A 23,358-nucleotide genomic window follows, 5' to 3' on the forward strand; every position below is an offset into this window, starting at 1 on the left:
GCTTGACAAGTTTGGTGGCAAAAATTCATCAAGATGCTCAGGAGGGATTGTTTTCAAGTTCAGGCAAGTGGCTTATACCTGCCTGTTCCCTTGGGTCTGCTCCTCGTGTGTTGGCTGCTACAGAGCAGCCTGGATCACTGGCTCAAAAACATCCTTCCTATGAGTATATGAGTATGGCAATTAATTTCTTCTCACATGAAAAGCACTAGGAGACTCCAAAGTTTCCTAAAGCTTTAGGAAATTCCTGCTAGCACACAGTGGCAGAAAACAAAATGCCGCTTGCGGCAGCAAAATGGAATCCCTTGCGATCCAATAATTAATCCAAAATTGAAGATAGTGATTTCCATGCCATCTTCATTTTAAAGAGAAAGTTTAGATTTGTTATCTGCATAGCCTCAGCAGTTATAAAACACTAAATTGAATAGTGCACACTTCTTACAGTGTTTTTTTTCATGCTCTCTGAAGTCTCAGGGAGGTGCCTATTCATAGAGATTTACTGGGTTCCCACCTGTGGGGTTTTCAGAACATGCTTTTTTTAGTAAAATGTAAAATCCAACATAAATGTGGTTGCTGACTAATCATAATATCTATGAGACTTTGCTTGCCCAGCAGTAGAGTATATGTTGAAAGTGTTTTTTTGTTATGATGGTTTTTTTGATAATAGATTTCCAGAGAAGCTTTTAATACAATTGGAATATGTATTGCCTTATAAAACAAAATCTAATTCTGAAGGGAATTGCCCAAGAATTCTATGACAAGTACTACGCAGAAAACATTATTAATATCCTTGCATGCTTCTTCTCAAAACACAAATTTTGTTGGAATGACTTGAAGATAATTACACAAATTTTTAAAAACCCTACTTTGATAAAAAGGTGAGGAGTGTGTGATTCTACATATTACTTGGTGGAATTCAAGCTGTAATGAAGGACTGCTACAGGTAAGCGTGATAGAAAGTTTTTAGCTGGTGGAACTTCATTGATTCCAACACATACCAGTAATCTGAATGTAATTTCTCATTATTTATACTTTGTGATATAAGCCTTTCCTTTTTTTTCTACATCAGGATTAGACCAGAAACGCACTTTTTTTATTTATTTTTTTTCTTCTCCTTTTTGGCATGAAAAGACTTGGTGTAATTTGATATTTGGGGTTTACTTCTATGTATTTCAGAAAACCTTTTATTCTCTAAGGAGTTAATTTTTATTTTTCTGCAATCATTCCCGTTACTGTGTCAGTCTGGAAAAGGACAGAGTAATTTAACCCTCATTTGAGCAAGCTATTCCAGCAAGCAGACTGGCAGAAGATGTGAGTTTGGGCTGTACCATTCCTTGTATCTTCAATCCTCTGTCCTCCCTGAATTTGACATATAGGATACCACTTTAAGAGCCTTCCTGAGAGCCGGAGAGATCAAGCACTCAATGCATTCTGTTTTCCAAAGCCTCATAGCAGTTGTAAACCTACATTTCTGGCAGACCTTTGTGCCAGTATACGAGGACCAGACTGGTCTGTTTCAACTTAATTTAGCCAAAGAAGAGAGATACGCTAGTCTGTGTGACAGGACTGTCTGCATTAGCTTTCTGTAAATATATAGCATAATGTGTGTATGTAACAGGTTTAATGCCAGTTGTCTACAGAGTTTTGCTTATTTGAGCTGGGACTTCAGCCAAATTGTCATCAGTTTTCCCTAGTTCTTCTGTTTTCTCATGAATACAATTTTTCAGGTGACATACAATATCCATCTGGATTTATGAATGTTGCATGGGGAAAAAAGTGATTATGCATTGTAGAAGACCCATTTCAGAAAGAAAGTTAATTTACATCTTTGAAAATTTCATCTTTCTCATTTACTTATGTGTGCACACAGATGCAATACAGAAGGGTCTGCCAGTTAAAATTGTCAGAAACGGAGACCTGTTCTTTTTTTTTGCCTTTACAAATCTCTGTGTGCTCTTAATAATTATTGGGAACCATGGATTTCTGACTTTTGTGTTTTCCAGTGCAAAGAGAAAGAATGTTGGCATGAGCACAGATGTGTTATGTTCTAGATAATCAAGTGTAAAAATAGTAAAACAGTTGCCTTTTTGGCATCCTGCACTCAGTTGATTGTTTTTGACTCCAAGCAGCACTGTACGTTAACCATAATATAGCTTCTGTAAAATACTAATCCCTAGTGTGAGCTTTGCACAGTGAAATGCAGCAGCCTAAACCTACCCACTGTTACCGCTTATTTATCTTGTATTTTTGAAACATCACAATAAGATGAAAGTCAAATTTAGGCTACTGAGAACAAAAGTATATTCTACTATTTTGCATTACTAAAGGCAATAAACTGCAGTATGCATACTTTTTTTCTTTCTTCTCGGTAATCATTTTCTCTTATTATTTCCTTTTTTAGGAAATTACAGCAGCAGGGAATGCAAAATGCAGCTACCCTATAGCTACATATGTATTTCTTCAGATATGCCTTTGCTTGCTTCTAAACCCTAGTAGCAGTTGGTTTGTTGTTCCCATGGGGAGAATTTTTTAGTGGTAACCAGAATATTCTGCTACCTTTGATATATTTCCACTACTTCCACTACTTTTAATTTTTAAATTACTATTCGCATTCTCCTTTTTACTTTGCTTTGTCAAACAGCTAGACTTAGGCACATGATAAAATAGAACATCCCTAAGTGTATTTCAACAGCTTCTCATAAAAGTTTTTTGAGCAAGGGGTATTTCTAGGTAAGTAAATTCTCTGGCCCATGTGGACCTGGATATATACACATCTACAGAAAGAATATTCCCATAATTGTAGAAACACAGTCAACAGCACATTCATCTTATGGTCTATTGCAGCCGTACCTGTTTGCCAATGCTATACATTAATGTCTTTGGATGCCCAAAGCCACTTAATGATTGCAAAGATAGTGGTGGTCATATACTTAGGACCCAGAAGTCAGGCTGTTCATCATTTGGCTATGTTGCTGAATGCATTTTGACAGCTAATGTTTGCGTCCTCTCATACACCATGTACCCTCCTCCCTACAAAAAACCCCAAACCCTCTGTTGTTAATGAGATGAAGATGTGAGAATCTTTATAGTTATTTTGCCCTATGTGAAGTGAATGTGTCAAAAAATTCCTTGGAAAAAGAATTAAAAAAAAAAAAATCAAAGGAAACCTTGTTGCAAAGTTCTGTGTTGGCTGAGTTTGTAATTAAAGTTGCTTTTGTGCTCAGTCTGAAACAAGGTGTTGTAGGGCCCCCCTTTCCCGTCCTCCCTCCCCAGCCCCTTCTCCCCCAAGCCAGGGCTGTGTCCCAGCACCCTGCGCTCCCGCCGTCCCTCCCCTCACCCTCCCAAAGATGTCTGGGGTGGTTAGGATTCGTCAGGTCACACCTCGGCCTGTCAGGACGCGGCGCCTCCTTTGCCCTGCTTCAGCCCATCGCTTCATTTCATCTGCACAGAGCCTGGTGACGAGCTGGCCTCGTTAGACACAAATAACCACAGCCAGCCAAAAAGAGCCGGCTCTTTCCTTCCCGCTTACCTGTCACATCCCCTCGGCTGTTGTTAAACCAGCCGGCGCTTTTATTAACCCCAATCCAGGCCACGGTAGAGAAGCAAGCACATGCATGCACGCATGTGCGCATGCGTGTGCCAGCACACGCAGGCATGGAGTCCAACAAGAGCATCTGATTTTGGCCTGAGGGTAGTGGGGACGAGGCTACACCCCAGCCCTTGCCTCCCCGCTGCCTTCCTTTTCCCCTTCCCCTCCCTGCTGCACGCTGCCTGTGGAATCTCCTCCTCATCCAGCCCCGCTCTGTTTTTGGCCTCTCCCACCTCTCCGCATGTTGCTTTCCCACTATTTCCCTCATTTCCCCAATGTGAAGGTTTGACTCCTTCTCCCCCTTCCCTTCCCTTGGTCTGACACCATGTTTTCTTCACTGCCATTTTCCTTCAGGCTGACTCACAGTGACTGCCCCCAGCCTGCCCTCCTCCTTGTCATCACCAGCTCTCCCCTTCCACCTCCACTTCTCCTATTGCTTCCCTAGCTTTTATCAGCCCTTTTTCTTCCTGCCTGGCCTGAATCTCTAGTGGGGACGTGTTGAAGTTGTGAAGTCCCACTTTGGGCAAGCCCTACAGCCTCAGTTGCAACTACAGCAGACATGCTCCCATTGTCCCCTCCGCCTCCAGCAGGCTTCCGTCCCCATCTCTGCACGTGGAGAGAGGAGACCCCAGGCACAGAAACATGGGATTGCTGGCCAGAGCCTTCTCCTGGCACTGGGGCAAAAAGGCACTCCTCTAAACATGACTTTATGCACACTATGTGCGCACCTGAAACTCAAGTCTAATTTCACACTTGCTCTGCATTAAAGTTGGTCAGTGCTATTTTATTATAGGTTGCGCTACCAGGCCCAGCAAATACCCTACTGGTAACAGCAGTGTGAGAGCAGAATCAGGACAGCACTGAATGTATTTAAGATCACTAGAGATTCAGATTTGTGTATTTACATAGGAAATCTTCCAAAGAAGGTCTATCAAAAAATGTGTTGTAATATATTCTGTTTAAAGATGTCTACATACAAAATAATTTGTAACAGTAAAAATGAAGAGTGAAAACATCTTGTACATGAGCATAAAATCTAGAAATTACTCTATCCATAGCTGAGAAAATTACACACTCTTTTTACACTGGGACCATTCACTTCTACCTTCCTCTTTGTGCATTTGTGCCCATTTCTGACTCCTAGTATAAGGAAAATTACACTGAAGTTTGTTCGGTACAGTACAGGAAAACCTGACATTTCCCTGGCATTTTTTGTGAGGCTTAGAAAGAACAGACCACTTTCTTCCATGAGTAGTTCACATGGTATTTTGTTGGCAAAAATAACTACGTCAATAAATTTTGGGTACACGCTGGAGAAGGCTGTTGATAGCAGAGCACTAGCTGGATTTTGGAATCTGAGCTGTTCTCCAGTGGGTGCTGAAGTATTTCCTAACAACAAGCAAGAATCTGACCTCAGTACAATGTTGGATTGCTTATATTTCTTTGGTGTTTTTGCAAGGCATCTTTGCCTTTTCTTGGAAATAAAGGGCAAATCTGTTCTCAGGTCCTTCTCCCCTACTTCTCAGCCTAACTGTATCTGCAACTCCTCCCCCTCCCCTCCTTTTTCTTTTCCTTTCTCCATCCCCTTTAAGTTGTAATTCAATCTCTTCCAACTCATGATCTCTTTTCTCTTTCTGGCACTCCCTCCACCCTCTCTCTCTCATTAGTTTAACTTGAGTTAATTAGGAATAGTAGGCAGCCCTCAATCTGTTATGTGTTAAAATAGAACAATCCAAAACAGAGAGGCACAGACACAACTATGTGATTTCATTGTCTACGGGAGACAGAAAACCAGTGGGGATTCTCTTATCTAGACTAACATCTTCCCAATGGTTAATCTAACTGGCTTTAAAATGTTCCGCAAATGCAGATCTAGGATAACAATCTTTCCGTGTTTCCTTTTCTTTTTTTTTTTTTTTTCATTTCATCATTGGCAAGAATGAGTGAATTGGATTGACATGGAGGTGATAGAGGAAGAGAAATAGTCTACACGTCAAAATGACAATGTATATTACATGGTTAACAGAATGAGTGGTACGTGTAATGGCTGCGGGTATTTTCATCTGCTGTGTTGTACAATAAGCTCCTTTTTTTTTCCCAAGTGTATCATCAAGATCATTCCCAATTCAATGCAGATTAAGTGTTTGCTTGAAGGATCTCTTTCTATGAGTAATATCATTTGATAAATGTGGAACTGAAGTAAGAATCTAAGTATTCACTTGTTGCTATTACTCAATTGTGTATATATAGAGGTCATGCCTGGTACTCTGACTGTAGTGCTGATCACAGACCTTAGGGCAGAGAGTGCTGTGGAAGTGAAATATAACAGATCTAAGAAATCAAGCCCTGATTGTAAAGGTAAGGCCTTGCATTTTTGATTGACTACATATGGTACTGTTTGACTGAAATGCATGCTCAGGAAAGACAGGTATAACTGTGCAACTAATAGAAAAATATGTAAATCCTATGTAAAACATAGATATGTTTCTGTGTACTTGTATGTTTATATATGTATATGTAAAAACACAAATACATAAAGTTTAAGTCTTCAGAGAGAGTTGTGCAAGATTCAAGGACTATCCACAGTCAAATTTACGGCAATGGTTACATTAAATTGCTAATTTTGTATGTATGTGCCTGCCTGCACATGAAGATGTGTGGCAGTAATTAGTGTTAATAATTTATGCATTAATTAGCAATGCTAATGCAAATATGTTTGAAATTAAAAGAATTCCATTGGTCTTTTTGAAATCTGACATTCAGGAAACAGAATGAAAAATCTATTTGAAAAAGGGAAGAAAGATATTGAAAGTACTGCAATTGAAATGTCATTATACATGTTAAGAAAAATTAATTTCCTTTCTGCCAAAAACACCTCTTTATGATAGAGAAAACTTCAGGCTAATGGGGCACAAAAGGAATGTGTAATGAAGGACAAAGTATAAGCTTGATTATGAGAACGTACAAGAATGTTAAAGCATTGTATAAGATAATATCCCCTGAAAAGGTATCCTTGGCCGTTTCTTCTGGGGGAGTGTGAGGGAGGTTCTAGCTAGCCAGAATCAACATGAGACCAAATAAGGAGATGTTGCACTAAGTTTAGGGGATTTTTACAGTTTATGGTTAATATATTGATTATTTATTTCACAAAATATTGGTACAACTGTGTGCAAACTGTATTAGATCCAGTGAGGAGAGACAGATTTGGCCCTTATAATGATCCTCTGTTTGATTTTTGCTTTATACAGTAATGCAAAAATGCAGTGATGGCTGTTGGTCTATTTTACACCACAAACGAAAAATACTTTTCTTTTTCCATGTAATGAAAAGAATTTACAGTAACACCTCTGTTTCAACATTGATGATTAAGACTGTTTAATTTACATATCATCTTTTTCTATAAGCATTATAGAACACAATGGGACTGTTGCATAGGAAAAATGTATAAACGTGATTAAATAAAATTCCAGGGTATCGTAAACCTGTACACTAGATGACATTAATAATTTTATGCAGTTTTAACACCTGAAATTATATTAATTCCAGTTCTACATGGATGCTGAAACATCTTCAGGAAGCCATAAAACACATATGAACTCACGCTTAAAAACATTATTTAGTCAGAAAGTAAAATAGTAGGGAAAAATAGTAAAACTAAGTTAATCTAACATCTATCCAACAGATATTTAGAAAGTGCATACCTTTAGAAAGGCAGAAATTAATTGCCGTTCTATCACATATAATAAACGTACCAGTGATTTTACAAGAATAAACATATTTATTCCCCCACATGCAGCAGATTAGAACCAGAGTTTTTGTCATTCCTTATTGCTTTCCCCACATAAAACTGACGTGCAAGCCCCTGAAAATGTTCTGTGCCCATAACAGCACACTTTTCAGTGCAACGCACACAAAACCCCCGTCTTCCATCAACATATATACTGGCATGGCAAAAGCAGGAGAAAGATAGTGCTGTGGTCTGAAAAGAACCACTTCAGTATGTAAAAAGCTGGGGCAAATATTTGTAATGAGCTGAGCGGAATGACTGTAGAAAATTGTTACGTAATGCAAAGAGGAATCCACAGTCCTGAGTGTTTTCAGCTCACTGCTATCTATGAAATTTAGTCCTGACAGAGTTTCCACAACAAGCTCAGTTTCAGCCGTACTGGGTATGAGACTTTGTCAAAGCTGCAGAATGCAGCATCAGATAATAAACAGCTACAGGACCGAGAGCGAAGTAACTTTTAAAATGCACAGGTAGTGAAGGGGTGGCTGTGTTTTGTGGGAGTTAGTGACACGCAGCTATTCATACATGTGGTTATCTAGCCCAGAATATTACAAAAGCATGAAGCCAATTGTTTTAGAAAATATCCTTTAAGAAACACTGTATCAAGTGGATTAATAACTTTGATATGAAAAACTGCTGTAAATCATTTTGGTGTGACGACAGTTTATCATGTGTTATCAGTGTTTATGTTTGTATTGATTCTGCTTTATTCTTGAGACATAGATTCTCTATCATATAGAGAAAGATTTTATAACACATAAAGATTATATATCATATAGAGAAAGAGTCTATATCATATAGAGAATGATAAATATAAATATAGAATGAAACAACGTATTTTGGCACTTGAAACAATGGTGGGTTTAGATTTGATATAATGCTTAAATTCACCTCAGAACTAAAACTCAGATTAAGAAATATTTTAAAATGCATTGCTTATATATTTAGGCAGACTGCTAAAAATTACATAAAAATTAATTCTGCCACCTAGACAAAGAAATCCAGGAAAAAAGAAAAGAGGTACTGAAAACATAAAGGCAATAAAGCTCACAATGTTCAAGCTGTAGCAGTATAATTCATGATCTCAAAGAATTTAGTTAGGCTAACTATAGAATATTAACTATGATCAGAGTCATCTTACGTGATATCTCAGGAACACACAGAATATTAATCAGATTGCTAATTTTCTCAGAAGCCAGAGGTTCAGCAGAAAATTTTGAGGGTTAATAAGCTTTAATGTGTTAATAGGGACACTGGAAAAGGATTTAGATAGTCAGAACAGCTTGCTGTATGTAGAAATATGCTACAATTTTTGGACATGCTCCTACAGTATATTCCATCCTGCTTACTATTGCCTTTGGCAAAAAAAATCAGAGTTTAATTAGTTCTGTACCTTTAAATACATTTGCATTGTTGGACTGATGCTAAAAAAAGTATGATATATTAGACAATGAGGCCCTGTATAAATGTTATAAATCTAAATCTAACATTTTCTCATAAAATATTAACTCCATACAGCGAAGTCTTCCTGGGATTTAGATTTGAACAGATTATTTTTGGTATCTGTGTGAGAATAGCAGATTGGGGGGGGGGGGGGAAATATGTATATATATATATAAAAACTTCATAAATGAAATGGAAAATATTGAGAAAGGACTTCAAGGTCCCAGCAGACACAGGAACCACCCACAGCTTTAGGTGAGGAAGCTCTGCTTGATGACACCACCATGCAACGACCCTGCCACTGTAAATAATTCACTCTCACTGACACATGGCATGGTCCTTTCTTCTGAAAGATGTTTTGTTTCCATAAAACAAACTCTTATTTCAAGGGTTTTCAATCCTGATGCAATATGGTGTGATTATTCTAAATGTTAAGGAAGTTTGCTTGCTGTTGGGGTGTGGGAGACTTGGTTTTTGGTTTGGTTTGTTTTTTTTTTCTTCTTTTATCTTTTGACTGAAAAAAATAGAGGTATGTGGGTAAAAATACTCACTAAGATTTTGGATGGTGTCTGTGTCTCAGGTGACAGCATTCTTTTTTTCATCTTCGTACAGCAGCAAAAAATCTATAAAGAAAATATTTTCAACTTTTATGCAGAGATATTTGAGTGCTTTTATATTTCAGTCATAGAGATATCTGATATTATTAGGACAAAAATCAGACAGATTCTTACTGTACTGTACTGTAGTGTACTGTACTGTGGAGTCACCCACACAAAATAGCCTTTCCTTTTTTGAACCCTGACCATCCCTATTCACAAACACTCCCTTTTTAATCCACTGCTTGGCATTACATAGAGTCCCTGCTTCTGCAAATTCTCACCATACGGCAAAGCACTTTCTACCATGAATATTCATGCTGAATTTCCCATATTGGCTGTCCAGCTGCAGGGACAAACATATTTGACAAAATGTCTTTACATAATACTCAGGTTAGTATCTTTTCTTGGTTGTTAGCATATTGCTTACACCTGAATTTGAGTAAGTGAATTTAATTTGTCTCGTTTCCTAACTTCTATTAACATGAATAGTTATTCCAAAATTAGTAAAGAAAGTTCAGAGCCCTAAGAAGTATTATCTTTTTAGATCAAAGCAAACAGCTTTTCTTGTTTTGTGGTCAGGTCTGGGGGAAAATGAAAAAGAACTCAGAGAACATTTATTTGGAGATATTTGTGAAGTCATGACATTCTCATGTGTTTGGAATTTTAAAACTTTTTCCAAAACAAATTGCCATGACTTACGTTAAGAAATGTTCTTTGCGGTCTTTGTATAAAGTGAACAATGAAATGTTGTACAAAAATACATAGCCTTAAGAATACGTTGTCAGTGTATATTATTTAACTAACTCTACAGTTTGTTATAAAATTAGGGACTGGATAGCACACAAAGGGAAGGGATTTGAAATGCTTTATCAGAACTTCATTACTTTTTAAGTTCACTCTTGCAGTTTCCACAGAGGTAGCATGGCCAGATAGCTATTCCTTTATCCTCATTAAAACACTTACACAAAAATTAGTAGATTTGCTGTTGGCTTGCATTTGAATGCATTAGTTGTACAACTGTAGCTACACAAAAACTAGACAAGATGTGCTGTCGCAAAAAGAAGAAATGGGAAAAATAAATCATGAGACTAACATTGTCAAAACAACTCATGCACTTTGCCTTTCAGAGATTCTTACGTTGATTATCCTTCCATCCAAAAACTGCTGTCTATGATTAAATATTTTTAACTATATTAGGTGAACTGAAAATGCAATTCTGCAAACACTGAACATTTCTGAACTGTGAGTACTGAGTATTTTGGTAAATTTACTTACATACCAAGTGACATCTTAACAGTCCCCTTTGACTTAATATGAACTTGCATGACTTTTCCAGATAGATGAATCTGCTCTTATCTTGCAATTGCTCTTCCTCTTCATTGCAAATTACAGCACTTGAATCTCATGTAATTTCCCCTCAGAGAACAGATAGTCTGTAGTTTTTCTAAGAATGATCCAGAGGAAAAACAACATTTTCTCCGCTTTTGTAGAAATACGGCAGTATTCTCTTTCACTATTCATTAAGTGTCCTTGGCAATGCAGGACACTTTACAAACAAATGAATTAACAGATAGGTTTCTCTTCATAAGAACTTACAATATCATGAAGATATTAGACAGGTATTGCACAGGTATTACACAATCATTACTAGTATCATTTTATTATTATTTTTTCATTTGATTTCTAACAAGAAATCAGCTACATGGATTTTGCTGGCAAATTGGAGGCTGAAAGAGGTGCTATTGATGAAAGATTGAAAAAGGGAAGGGAGTCTTGTGAAAAACAGACCACAAAAGGTAAGGATTCACAGACTCCACCTTGATACTGCAGTTGCATCAGTGCATAGAGTTGCTTGAGAGAGAACAAAATGGAACATATTCTAGTCTACGGCATATTCTAGCTGTGAACTTTACCACTCACGCTTGTAGTGCAATATAGTGATTTAAAACAAGGCAGAGGAAAAGCAGATTTATTAAAGGGACATGAAAGAAAGTAAGAAGTTTCAGTGTTAGACAGAAGTTCAAGAGCCCCTGTATGGCCCCAACCACCGTGATTAACTGGTTAGAGTGAAATGGAAGAACACTGGTTTTAAAAATCCATTTGCTGCAGTTCGAGCCCCAGTTCCCAGTAACTGACAAGCTTTACAGTGGCTTTGGGATTATTTCTCTTGAAAAGGCACATCACAGAGATACGGATGCTAATGTACTGAAAGAGAATGTGAGTTGCCTGCTTGTGCTCTCACTGAGGTAGTGAAAGGAGGATTTGGCCATCGTTGACCTATATTAGGATTTTCCCAATCAACGTGCAAACTAAGAAAATAAAATTTGCTATTGAGGTCTTTTCTAACAATTTTGCTTGCATTTTCTCATCTCATTTAAATAATTTGATACACACAGTTCTCTTAGATTCTAATGCATATCTTAGCCCACAGTGGCTAAGTCTTCATCTGCTCAAACATTTCTTTATCTTCATCAATGTTCTAAGTTTTAGCTTGTGTGTATTTTGATAATCTCTTCTTCTCCACTGCTTCTCCCTTCAATCTATCTCCTTTTTTGCCTTCTGGTCTGGTAAAAAAGTTTTCATACTTGCCTATGCTGAATTAATATGAAATTCCAGGTGAAACTGTGAGATAATGTCAGAATTTTACTTATTTTTGATCTGAAATTGTAATTTTTTCTTGGCAGTGATAGGAAAGGAGTAGTTTTGTTCAAACCTTACCCTGAGCAAAACAATAGTGAATTTATGTTGGTTGTGAAAGACTAAACACTGTCTTCCACAGCCTGCAAAACTTCTTTGTCAGTGGAGTTTGGCAAGCTAACTAAACAAGAAATAGTAGAAGTATTTTAATTGTTCAAGCCAAATTTATAACTTTAGCTACATGCGACTTGTTTTTCAGGGAAAAAATTGTAAGGAATAAATAGTAATTCTACCTTCGAGCACTGTCTCCTGCCTGTGACTCATTTTTGCCTCTCTACTTTCTCCAGAATCTGCTGATCACTGGTAAATTTCAGTTTATTACTATCTTTATCACCACCACACAAAACAACTTTGGGTTGTCATGCACATAATGTAGAATTTGTAGAATTTTTTGAGTGCTCAGTATAAGCATAATAATTGTGCGTAAAGCTTCACATTATCACTACCAAAGCCATAAGTCAGAGTGTATATATTAGACAAGCCTCAGAAGGATGTTGAAAAATGCACTAAAATGTTATAACGTGCACTGATTTTTCTTGAGAATATGAAAACTTGATGTTTTCTGTTCTCAAATGCTTCCTTACACAAAGTGACAGAATTAAGAAGTCTTTTTAATTTATTTGTTATCTAGTAAATGGGGCAGTCAAAACAAAGTAAAACCTCATTTTATTTGAAAATTTTAGAAAGATATTAAAGTCCTCAGAGATTTTCTTTAAAGGTCTGAATTTGTTTCTTTTTTTGGGACACTTTGGCAGCAACACCCAGATGATGTTACACAGAAATGGTGTAAAAAAAGGGTTTATTTACATTCTTAATTATATAGACTACCAGTGGCCTGGATCCACTAATGATCAGAGCAAGCTTTGGAGCATTAGCCTAAAGTTACAGGAAATCAAACAAGATGAAAAACAGTGTGAGAATCAAAAGGTGCTTTTCACTGTTTAATGTGCTTATGGAAAGAAAAGCAGTGCACGCCCCACAACTCTCTGACCAAAAAAAAAAAAAAAAAGAAAAGAAAAAGAGGAATAGTTTTGTTGCTCCTGTTTTCTTAGAAATCGTGTAACAATCTAAAATATTTGCAGCCATTTTTTTTCTCAGAATTACAATAAAATAGTTAAGTACTGGTACATTTTATTGGTCTACACTGTTCCCAGGTCAAACATTCTCACTCCTTAGAAAATGGAGAGTGTTTTTTTCACTTTTCCTATTTTTCTTCTTAGAAGGGATGTGAAACATATTTGTTGAATGAGTCCCAAAAAGTGGATCTCGTTCTGTCACTATCTGCAATAATCTACATATATATTCAAATGCACACACGTGCACACACACATCCACAAAACATATTTCTAATTTTAGATTAAAAGTGAATAATGTCGCACACCACATGCAGAGATGTTGTTGTCACTGTAAGCTTGGCTCCTTCCAAGATTTACTGTTACTGGGTTTGCATTTGTAAATCTGCTGGCTAACATGTTTCTGTAACAATGCAGGAAATTGGTTCCCAGAGTGTATGTTATTTATCTGATTTCTTGTACTAGGATGTTATCATCTTTTTTTGATCCTGAGTTCATAGGATCTTACAGAAATGACTAATATAAGTCAAATTTGTCACAACACATATTCCATTTTAATTACAATTATTTAATTAAATGGTACACAGGACTTAAAACTACTCCTTCACAAGACAATGGGAAAGCTCTTGACAGCATTCAGTGGAAGCTAGGCTAATCACATCATCTTTCTAAAAATCATAGTCAAGTATTTTAGCTGTTAATTCTCACTTACCAGTGATGCTAATGAGTAGCGTATGTAGACTTGTACAATACTTCTATCAAAAAACACATGAGATTTGGATTATAACCATGAGAAAGTACAGAAAAATGGGTATTACAAATGACAAGCTAATGGGATCAGCTCACTACAGCTAAACTTGAAATTCAGATATAAACTACAGGACAGGGGATAATGTCAATCTTACTAATTGCCTTAAAAGGAGAGTAGATGTGCCAACAGGAAAACAGAGACTCTTCATAATGTGCTGCAAAAGCCTTATTCTGTAGTGGGATTTGGATTCTGAGTCCTAGTTCCTCAGAGCACATGTATGCAGAGATCTACAATCTGGTTGAAGTCCATTTTTCATTAGAAACACTGACCTCTGACAGCATCCACAGAAGCCTCCCTGAAATTTGCAAACAAGGAGGGGTCTTTCTTCCTGTTTGTTGTTTGTTTGTTTAAGTTAAACTAAATAGTTGGGAAATAGAGGAGTTGGAAATCCATCAAAGTCCTCTATTGGCATTATAACGCAAGGAAAACACTTGAGTGTCGCAGTTAATTTGGAAATGCTGTATGATGAATCTCTGTGCCAAGTTATTTTTTATTTCTAATAACTCGTATTCCTACTGCAAATATGGTTCTTTCCTAGCATTTCTTATTCTGCTTCAAATGTTATAAAGGTTTTTGACCCCAAGATTGCTTACCCATATGGGTGGTCTCTAGCCAACTCTGTAGGAACTTTCTGGGAATAATCGTAGTAAAAGCAAGTTGGGGAAGGAAGGGAACAGGATGACACAAATTAACTGTTGTTAATTTCATATCAGTTTTACATCAGTTTAATTGTAACTTCAGTCAACATTTGTTTGATTTCTTCTAATAATAGCAAGTTTCAAATCATGTCTTAGCAGTTTACTACCATGATGTAAGGAAAATGATCACAGGCTCTCGAGTGAGATGGTTTTTGTTATTTTCGCTGCAGAGACCTCAGGGCCCAATATATCCTATACCAAAAGATACAAAAGTAAATCTCACAAAAACACTGTAGTTATAATCATGATGATTATTAATATCAAATATTAACACTAGGAATAATAATAAATGACACAAGGAAACTAAGGAATACACATTTAGAAAATTATTTTTAAATATCAAAAGAAAAGGTGGGTTAAATATACCCCTGATGTTATTTTGTTTGCTTGTTTGTATCAGCTGTGCAATAACTTTTTTTTGTATGCTTTTTAAAACTTTAGAAGTAGAAAGAGGGTTATTCTGACACGTGAGGCTTTCATAACTGAAGAACACAATCACTACGCAAAGGCTTATAAAGCACACAGAGCAATTATGTAAAATCAATTGAGGCTGTCTAAATCTTGGCTTTGAAACAAAGGTTCATGGAGGAAATGCTGAAAATTACTTGGCAGTAATTGTTGCTAACAATGCAGGTTAATAACTAGTCTTGGGTCTGATTCTGATCTAACCCTGACTAGTTTTTCACTTGCATGAACTCTATTGATTTGCATCAAACTATTCATGATGTTAACTGATAAGAGCTTTTGTCTGTGACCTGTGGCATAAAATCTACCTCCTTAGTCATAATCAATTATTTGAGGAAACTTTAAACTATTTCCTTACTTATTACTTGCTCTCATTTCACCTGTGTATTGAAAAACAGTTTAAAAAAAAATTTAGTTTAATTTTTAACAGTAAAAAGGAATAAATTTGTTGTTCTGACTCATGCAAAATGGACTTTATTTACTGTCACACTTTTTAAGCATAGAATAGAGACAAAAGTAACAGTATCACAGAAAGATATTCTAAATATAAAAGTAATTCTGTTCTTCCAAGACTGCCAGGACTGGAACTATAGTTGATAAAATTGCACTCATTTATTAATTAAGATGTTGTTCTTTTATCAGTTTTCATTTTTACAGCCCATATATTCTTTCCAGTTTTCTCAATGCACCATTGCAAAAGATAAATGTCCATTAACTTTCAGCAATAGTTAGAAAAGCAATAGACCATTATTAATGTTTTAATTAAATAATATCCTGTTGACATGAAAACTAGTTTAGCCTGAGTGAAAAACGCACACTTTTGCCAGTTGCTAATTTATGAATGGACTGTTTCTGTGACCTTAATTTTGCAAATATTTGATGTCATGATTGAATAATAAGGAGGAATTAGTAAAGTAGGAAAAATTCTATTGATATAAGTAAAATACAATTCTTATGTTTTATATTTTAGGGCAAATATGAACATAGATCTTTACAAGTCACAGATACATTTTTTTGGTATGCTTTATTCCAGTTTTATGAGAATTCCCTTCTTCTCCAGAAATGTAGACACATTTTTGATGCATCAGACTTTAATGAGTTATTTTGGTTTGGTTTTATTCATTTGATTGCCTTCTTTACAGAAACTATCACCACTTTTACTTTTGTCTTGTTTGATAAATTCAAGAAGAGAGAAAAATAATTACAAGTCATATCAATTTAAGGAAATTAGATATATTACATGTTACCAAATATTCTCGCGACTTTTAGGAAATGCGGTAATGCTGAAATAGCTAGCACTTAGTCTGCTGATTTGTGTTACAAAGAAAATTGCTTACCGTAGCCAAAATAGGTTATATAAATAACTGTTTTTAAAAATGGTGTTAATAATTCCTGAAACACTACTCTATCTCTCCTTGTCCTACAACATATCCAGTTCCTTTAACTTTTCTTTTTTTTTTATGTTATTTTTAGGATTGCATTTTAGTCATTATTCTGTATGCAAATTGCCCTATATACAAAGATAAAACATCTGTCCCCAAAATCAATACACAGTATGAAACACGCCACAGAAAATAAAGACCCCAAAGAGCAGATGTCCAGGTAGCAGAAAGAGAGATGAGTGCTGCAAAAATGTATTTAGACTGATATACATGCTTCTAATAAAACATTTTGCTCTAAATAAACCCATCTAGTTTTTAAATACATATTGCTGGGCTCCCAGTCAATCTTTTAAAGAGTAAAGACTCTTCAGCAAAGAGGATGTGTTTGTCTTGTCCTGAGGGCCTGCTATCCACAGAAGGATATTGTTAAGCTTATTTGCACTCCAGAAGCAATATAATAGTTCATAAGTGACAGATAGGAAGCCCTCTCCCTTGAGCGGGGGGGAAGTAGGGGGGGAAGTGAAAGCCATCTCACTTGACAGTACATATCTCCAGTAAGGTATTTGTTTCAGAGGCAGATGAGTAGACTTCCTTTATAGCCACCGACAATTATTTACCTATGGGATACTGCTCAGTTTACTGGGATACTGAGCTACTTTAGAGACCCCTCCTTTGGAGTGAGAGGATTTCTGCTCTAAAATATCTTGTTTCTCACCACTGATCATGGAGAGTCGCGACACAATTAGCTCAGACATAGGTAGCTGTATGGGTGCGACGTAAATTTGTTGAAGCATGCCCCTTTCCATTGGGCTAATCACGATACATCATGTTGTCCCACCCTACCAAAATCTGAGAAAGTGGAAATATGGTTGCTTTTCTAAAGGTGATTTTTGAATGGTTTTCTTCATCAAACTTGATTTGCAGAGCCACCGACTGCTCCACAGGCCAACCTTGGTACCATTGCACTCAGGCATTATGTGTTATCGCACTGTTGCTAATCCAACAGTGAGTAGGCATTGTGGACTTTCGGCTCTGAGCCCCAAGCTTCCTTTCTAGGTGCTCTGTTCTCTCTTGCTCCATTGTCATATTTTGTTTTCTGTTGTGAAAGGATTTATGGTGAAAAGGTGAATTTATCCTGAAATTTGTTGTGAAGGTCTGTGTTCAGCACACAATTGAACAGACAGTGTCTGATCTGTGTATGAAATCAGAAGCAATGATCTTTCCCTAATAGCACGCAGGGCTCTATGTGAATGAAAATAAACATCCAGTTGCTGTTGCACAGGCTTCTGTGTAGGAGCAGAGGAAATGCTTATTTGTCCCTCCCTTCAGAAAGTGTCTTAGGACCAATGTGTCATTAAAGATTCAGCAGAAAATAGGCCTCATGAGAGCATCCAGTGTCAGCCCAAGCACTGATATCAAGAACTTATTCAATATCTTTTGATACCAAGATTACAAAATTAGTAGCACTAGTTTTTCTACTTCTTGCTATGCCTCTGCCCTTGTTGCAGTGAACCAGCTCAAGTTAAATCTGGCCATTACTGGAGCAAAGGTGTTAGCATGAATCAGCCAAACAGTAGCTAGTATTATGGTGTGTGTTCAGACTTGTTTGTGGAGGCATTCTGCAGAAATATCTTCCGGGACATTTCTTCATACACTTTTATCATCCATGTAGCAAAAGGGAAAGATTTTTCACTAAGTGAGTTCAAATTTCAAACTCAAATAAATAGTTATGCGCCTGTCAGATGCATCACTCCATGAGGTTATACCTTACAGAAATTTTATAATGACTAAAGAACTGCTAATTGTGCTCAGAGATACTTGCATTTATACAAAAGGAACACTTGGATTTTCAGAAATCCAGGTTATCCATTGTGCTGCAAAAGCCAATGGAATTTGTTCAGTGGCCTTGAAAATATTGTCATTTTGACTTCAGTGCTTCACAGTTAGAGTTATCAGAGCTTGTACATCCTTTGGACTCTCCATTTAGATGGGCAAATATGGCAGAAATTCCACACCAGTTCTGCCTAGTTTCTGATGTGTCTGCCTTTCCACATCACGCTAAACAGTGACCACTGTTTCTGTTCTACTGCCATTAATGGGATGTCATAAGAAAGATTAGCAAAGTGAATAAAGCATTTCACAGTGAGAGTCCAGTGTTTTCATGAATCTCAATGATTTCCACTTTTTAAACATATTTTGGTGTTTCTGACACTTACATGCACTTACATCTTTCACTCTTAACCTAATGTCAGTTTCTGCCAGTATCAGCAGGGGATCTCTATGAATCACTGAATAACTCCCTTTCTTTAACTCCCTGTATAATTTGAGTTTGGAATAAGTGGTTCAGCTGATCAGAATTTTCAGTAACAGTGATATTGTCTCCATAGAGATTTTTTGAGTGAATTATTTTTATAAGGTTTTATAAAGTGCAAACACGTACGTAGGCATGTATGAATTCATCACAGATGACACAATACAGCTACCAAACTGTGGAGTGCTGCAGCCTACTCTGTTCATATCCTATTCCAGGGAACAGTGCCCTAAGTCACCAGGAAAGATTATTCACCCTCAGTGCTTTAAATTATAGCAACTTTAACTTTCCAGAGGTTACTTATGTTTTTATGCCACCTTTTAGAAGGCATAATTGTTACACAGTTCAAGATGTAATTTTGATAGATCATCACATGCCAAAAATATGCCATTTGGAACATTCCCAGAGCTATAAATGACAAAAAAACAAAAGTAGAAAACATCTACTGTCTGTTAACCTGAAATAAAATTCTTGCACTGTCCTAAATTAGAGGTGGTCCAAGCTAAATACATGCAGTGTTATCTGATCTGCATAGCTTTGAGCATGTCTAGTACAAGATAATAGTTAGATTTCTTTAATGATCTAACATATGTAATTTGAAGGGCAAAGTCTGCTTTCTGTAGAAACCTATGGACCAGAATTTCTTACTGCTGTGATTACAATCTCGGCATTACTCAAAGAGCAAGTCACCTGTCCCCTATCGCAGGAGAATGGAGACACACAGGCTGTGGGAACTGGGAAGATAGTTTGGCAGTCATTCAAGAAAGAAGAAAAAAAAGAAAAAAGAAAAGACTGCTTTGAAAAAAGACAAGCTTGTGCCTACTTCTGGGGAAAAAAAACCAACAGCCTCTGTCCTTTAGGAAAGTCAAAGTAGTTTCTGGATAAGAGATAATTCCATTCTGCGAATAATCTTCTACAATATAAAGTAAATATTTCACTATTAAATGCTGGAAGGGGAATTTCTATAACAAGTATATGGCTTTCAGACTGTATTAGCCCGGCATTCACCAACATAAAAATACCAAGTAGAATCATAAACCTTATGGTCGAGTCATTTCCTCTGACGTCAAGTGCCACTTGAGCTGCACAAGGGGTTGAAGGCACTGATATAACTTTGGCAAGGTGACATAGGATCTACAGGACTCTCCTGGACTGACATGTCAGGGCAGCTAGGAAAGGCCAGGGCATTTCAGATAGTGATAGTATTGTGTTTAGGGAAGTGAACCCAGTCACAGGTTACCTCTGGCTGATTCTTGTGACACACTGATTTCATTAGTTGGATTGCCAGCTAGCCCAACGAAAAGCTCTGCTTTTGACTGTGTGCCGCTGGCTATTAAATCGTATCTCTGTAATGAATATTGGGCTGCAATGAATCTCAAGGATATAGGCTAAATAGTTTGCCCACCTAGACTACAAAGAACCCAATCAAACAGTAACTGCTAACAACATAGGTGATATCCCACTGTATGATCACATCTGAGGACAAAGGTTACTACATCTGAGAAGAAAGGTTACTTGTACTCTGGAATGCCGTGTTTGGTTAGTTATTAATTATTTTTTTAAAATCTTTCTGAAGAAACACATAGACAAATGATTTACAGCTTCTTCCAGCATAAAACTTTCATTTAACTTACTGACACAGACACATCAAACCTAAAGTTCATGCAGCCCTAAATCTTGTGTTTTAGCACCATCAGCGTCACACAGTAAGGCATCTCATAGCTTAACTACCGTTTGCATGGTGAACCACTACCTTTTGTTTGTTCTTCTTTGATCTTGCATTGAATAAGGGAGCTCAGTAAATTTAAATTGTGAGAAATGTTACTCATTAAAGTGTAGAAAGCAGTATCACATAGTTACATAATATATCACGTAGTTCTCTGAGGTGTGAAGTGTCTAAGGTTCATTCCTTATCAAGGAAAAGGCAACAACAAGTAACATTCAAATTATTGACTAAAAGAAATGAAAAAAATAGATAGAATCTAACATTTTCCATGAAAGTATTAACAACAAAACTATGTAAACTTCCATGTAGAATATCTGTAATATCCAAGTGTAAAAGCCACTATTTGAAAGAATATAGTCCACTAACATTGTAGTGCTTGAAGTGTACATCTTAATTTATGTGAAACGTGTAACAGTAGTGATGCAGGATAGGGGAAAAAATGTTACAGAATGAAAATAGCAGGAAGCTGTAATAACCAGGAACATGAGACATGAAGAAAAGGGTATAATTTCTACACTAGGCTAAAAGGAATCCTAGGCTGAAAGTGAATAGGAAAGTTATTGGATGGGAGACGGGAGTGAATAGGAAAGTTATTGGATGGGAGATGATTGAGATGGTCATGAACAGCTAGTCTAAGCAATAGTTAGAATTTCCTAGAAAAAGGGAGGAGATTCAGGCACATGAGAACACAGAGAAGTTAAAGGAATTATTGACATTAAAGGTAATGCCTGGAACAAGTCTCAGCAGATAAGAAAGTATGATAGGATAAGCAAATTGCTCAAGATAGCAAGTAATCTTTTTAAGACATGAGACCTTTTTAACAATACAGAAGGTTTATAGAGAAAAGGAAGGACTTAACAGAAAGCATGGTAGTGAAGGTGATTCATGCCATCCAAGAGTGAAAGAGGGAAACAGAAAGGAAAAAAGAGGGTAAAGTATGTGTTAAATGAATGACTGGAGTGGAAAATAAAACAATGATTACCAGCATGTTTGGAAAAGTTGAAACTTTTCACCCAGGGCTGTACCTCTAAAGCCTGTCCAAGCAGATTTCAGGCTATTCTTACAGGCATGAGATGAGAATAAATGCTATCATTTTCCAAATAAGCTATCATAATTCATTCCTAGTTTAATCATTTTAAAAATATCAGGAAGGCAACGGTACCTAAATATGAGAATGTATTTAGAACACTGCTGCCTGGGAGAAATATTATTTGTTTTGCTTGAAACCAGACAATTCCACTGATCTCTGTCTTACAACTCCCATTAAATTCTGTTTAATTTAGGCAAATGTGAGCAATTAGTAGGTGAATTAACTAGAGACAAACTCTTTGGCATTAATGGAGAAATGAGTGGCAGGAAGATTATTAGAGTAGACTTTAGTGTCTAAACCAGAAAATCACATGTACATTTAAAAAAAAAAGAAAAAGAAAGAAAATCACAAAAATTTGCTACATGAAGATAGCACAGAAAATATATATTCCAAATAAAAGTGAACAAGCCCTATTTAGACATTGTCTTTTTTCAGGAGATTCAAAGACATTCTTTACGACAGGCAAACATGGTAACCCAAAATGTTAAGGCCTGAAAGTGATGTTCACAAAACTTTCAAACATACCATTCTACATTGAGATGTCTTGAGCCAGCCAGCAAGGGCAGAAGAGCTAAGGGATGCATCCAAAAAGAAGTAACTGAGCTGGTAACCCTGGATCTCATGGCATTATGGCAATGGGAACGGGTGCCCTTCATTTCCATAACAGAGTGAATGGTTGAAACTTGTTCAAGTCCCCACAGCTTTTTACATCTCAACAAGATGACTATTATGAGAAAAGAATTCTCCCTTAACCAGAAATTACTTGGACCTTTCTAAAGGCCAGAAATTGTTGCTCCAACCATATGTCCAAACACAAAAATCATCAATGATAATTACAACATGCTTTTTAATTCAGAAAGTATGTTACATATAACTAACGCATCGTAATTAATCTCATGATAAGTCCTATATCATCCACCAGTTAAGAGCAACAAAGCCTCCATTGCCAGATGGTTTAGATGATGCCTGATACATGAATTAACTGATCTCAGTGACTTTTTCAAACATCTGTGTAGTGTCAATGAAAGCAATAAGATCATTGCTCTTTATTACTATTGCACAAATCCATTCTGCATACATTAGAAGCTTAGCATATAAAACCAAGTGCTAATTCAGTCCCAGTTTGTTCTGTGATAACATTCATCAGAAAAGGTAGGACTTAATGAAGAAAGGAGTTTCTTCTGCCTTATGAAATGATTTGCCAGCACCAGAGATATTTTTGTAATTGAATAATCAGAACTGGGTATATATACACAACGTGTTCCACCCTGGGTAGAAAAGTCCTGTCTATTAAATAACTTCTTTTGAAAGGCACAAACTCAGATTTTCCAAAGAGTACTGTAGTAAAAATTGTGTCCTTAAAATTGTAGTGCTACCTGGGAAAAAAAAAACAAGTTTTGCTTGGTTCTACCCATAGACTATTTTTTCTGGATTGATCAATTTTATCCTACTTTCACACTTCTTGAAAAACATGTGAGACATTTTGTATCACCATAGTCATCCCTTATCTCTGTGATCTATAAAGCAGGTATTAATTACAGGAATTATAAAGTACTCTGAACGCATTAAAGTGTAACTTAAGGTAGCTTGCTTTTTAGTGAACACTTTCCAGCTCTGGGAAATATTCTTGCCAACTGTCCAGAGAGAAGGGCTTAATTTGTTTCCGGAGCTAACAAGTCTGTCTTTTCCT

At 36.6% G+C, this 23,358-nt stretch overlaps 1 protein-coding gene across 1 annotated transcript in view; it reads left to right on the forward strand.

Annotated features, from left to right (window-relative positions):
• The first annotated feature begins 22,960 nt into the window (after positions 1-22,960).
• ALDH1A1 (aldehyde dehydrogenase 1 family member A1) overlaps positions 22,961-23,358 on the forward strand; it is a 37,020-nt gene continuing 36,622 nt past the window's right edge. Inside the window, exon 1 of the mRNA XM_063320458.1 lies at positions 22,961-23,196. The gene's annotated coding sequence lies outside the window, so the exon portion shown is untranslated. The remainder of the gene's footprint in view (positions 23,197-23,358) is intronic.

This window comes from Chroicocephalus ridibundus, chromosome Z (assembly GCF_963924245.1).
Source record: "Chroicocephalus ridibundus chromosome Z, bChrRid1.1, whole genome shotgun sequence".
Lineage (NCBI taxonomy): Eukaryota > Metazoa > Chordata > Aves > Charadriiformes > Laridae > Chroicocephalus > Chroicocephalus ridibundus.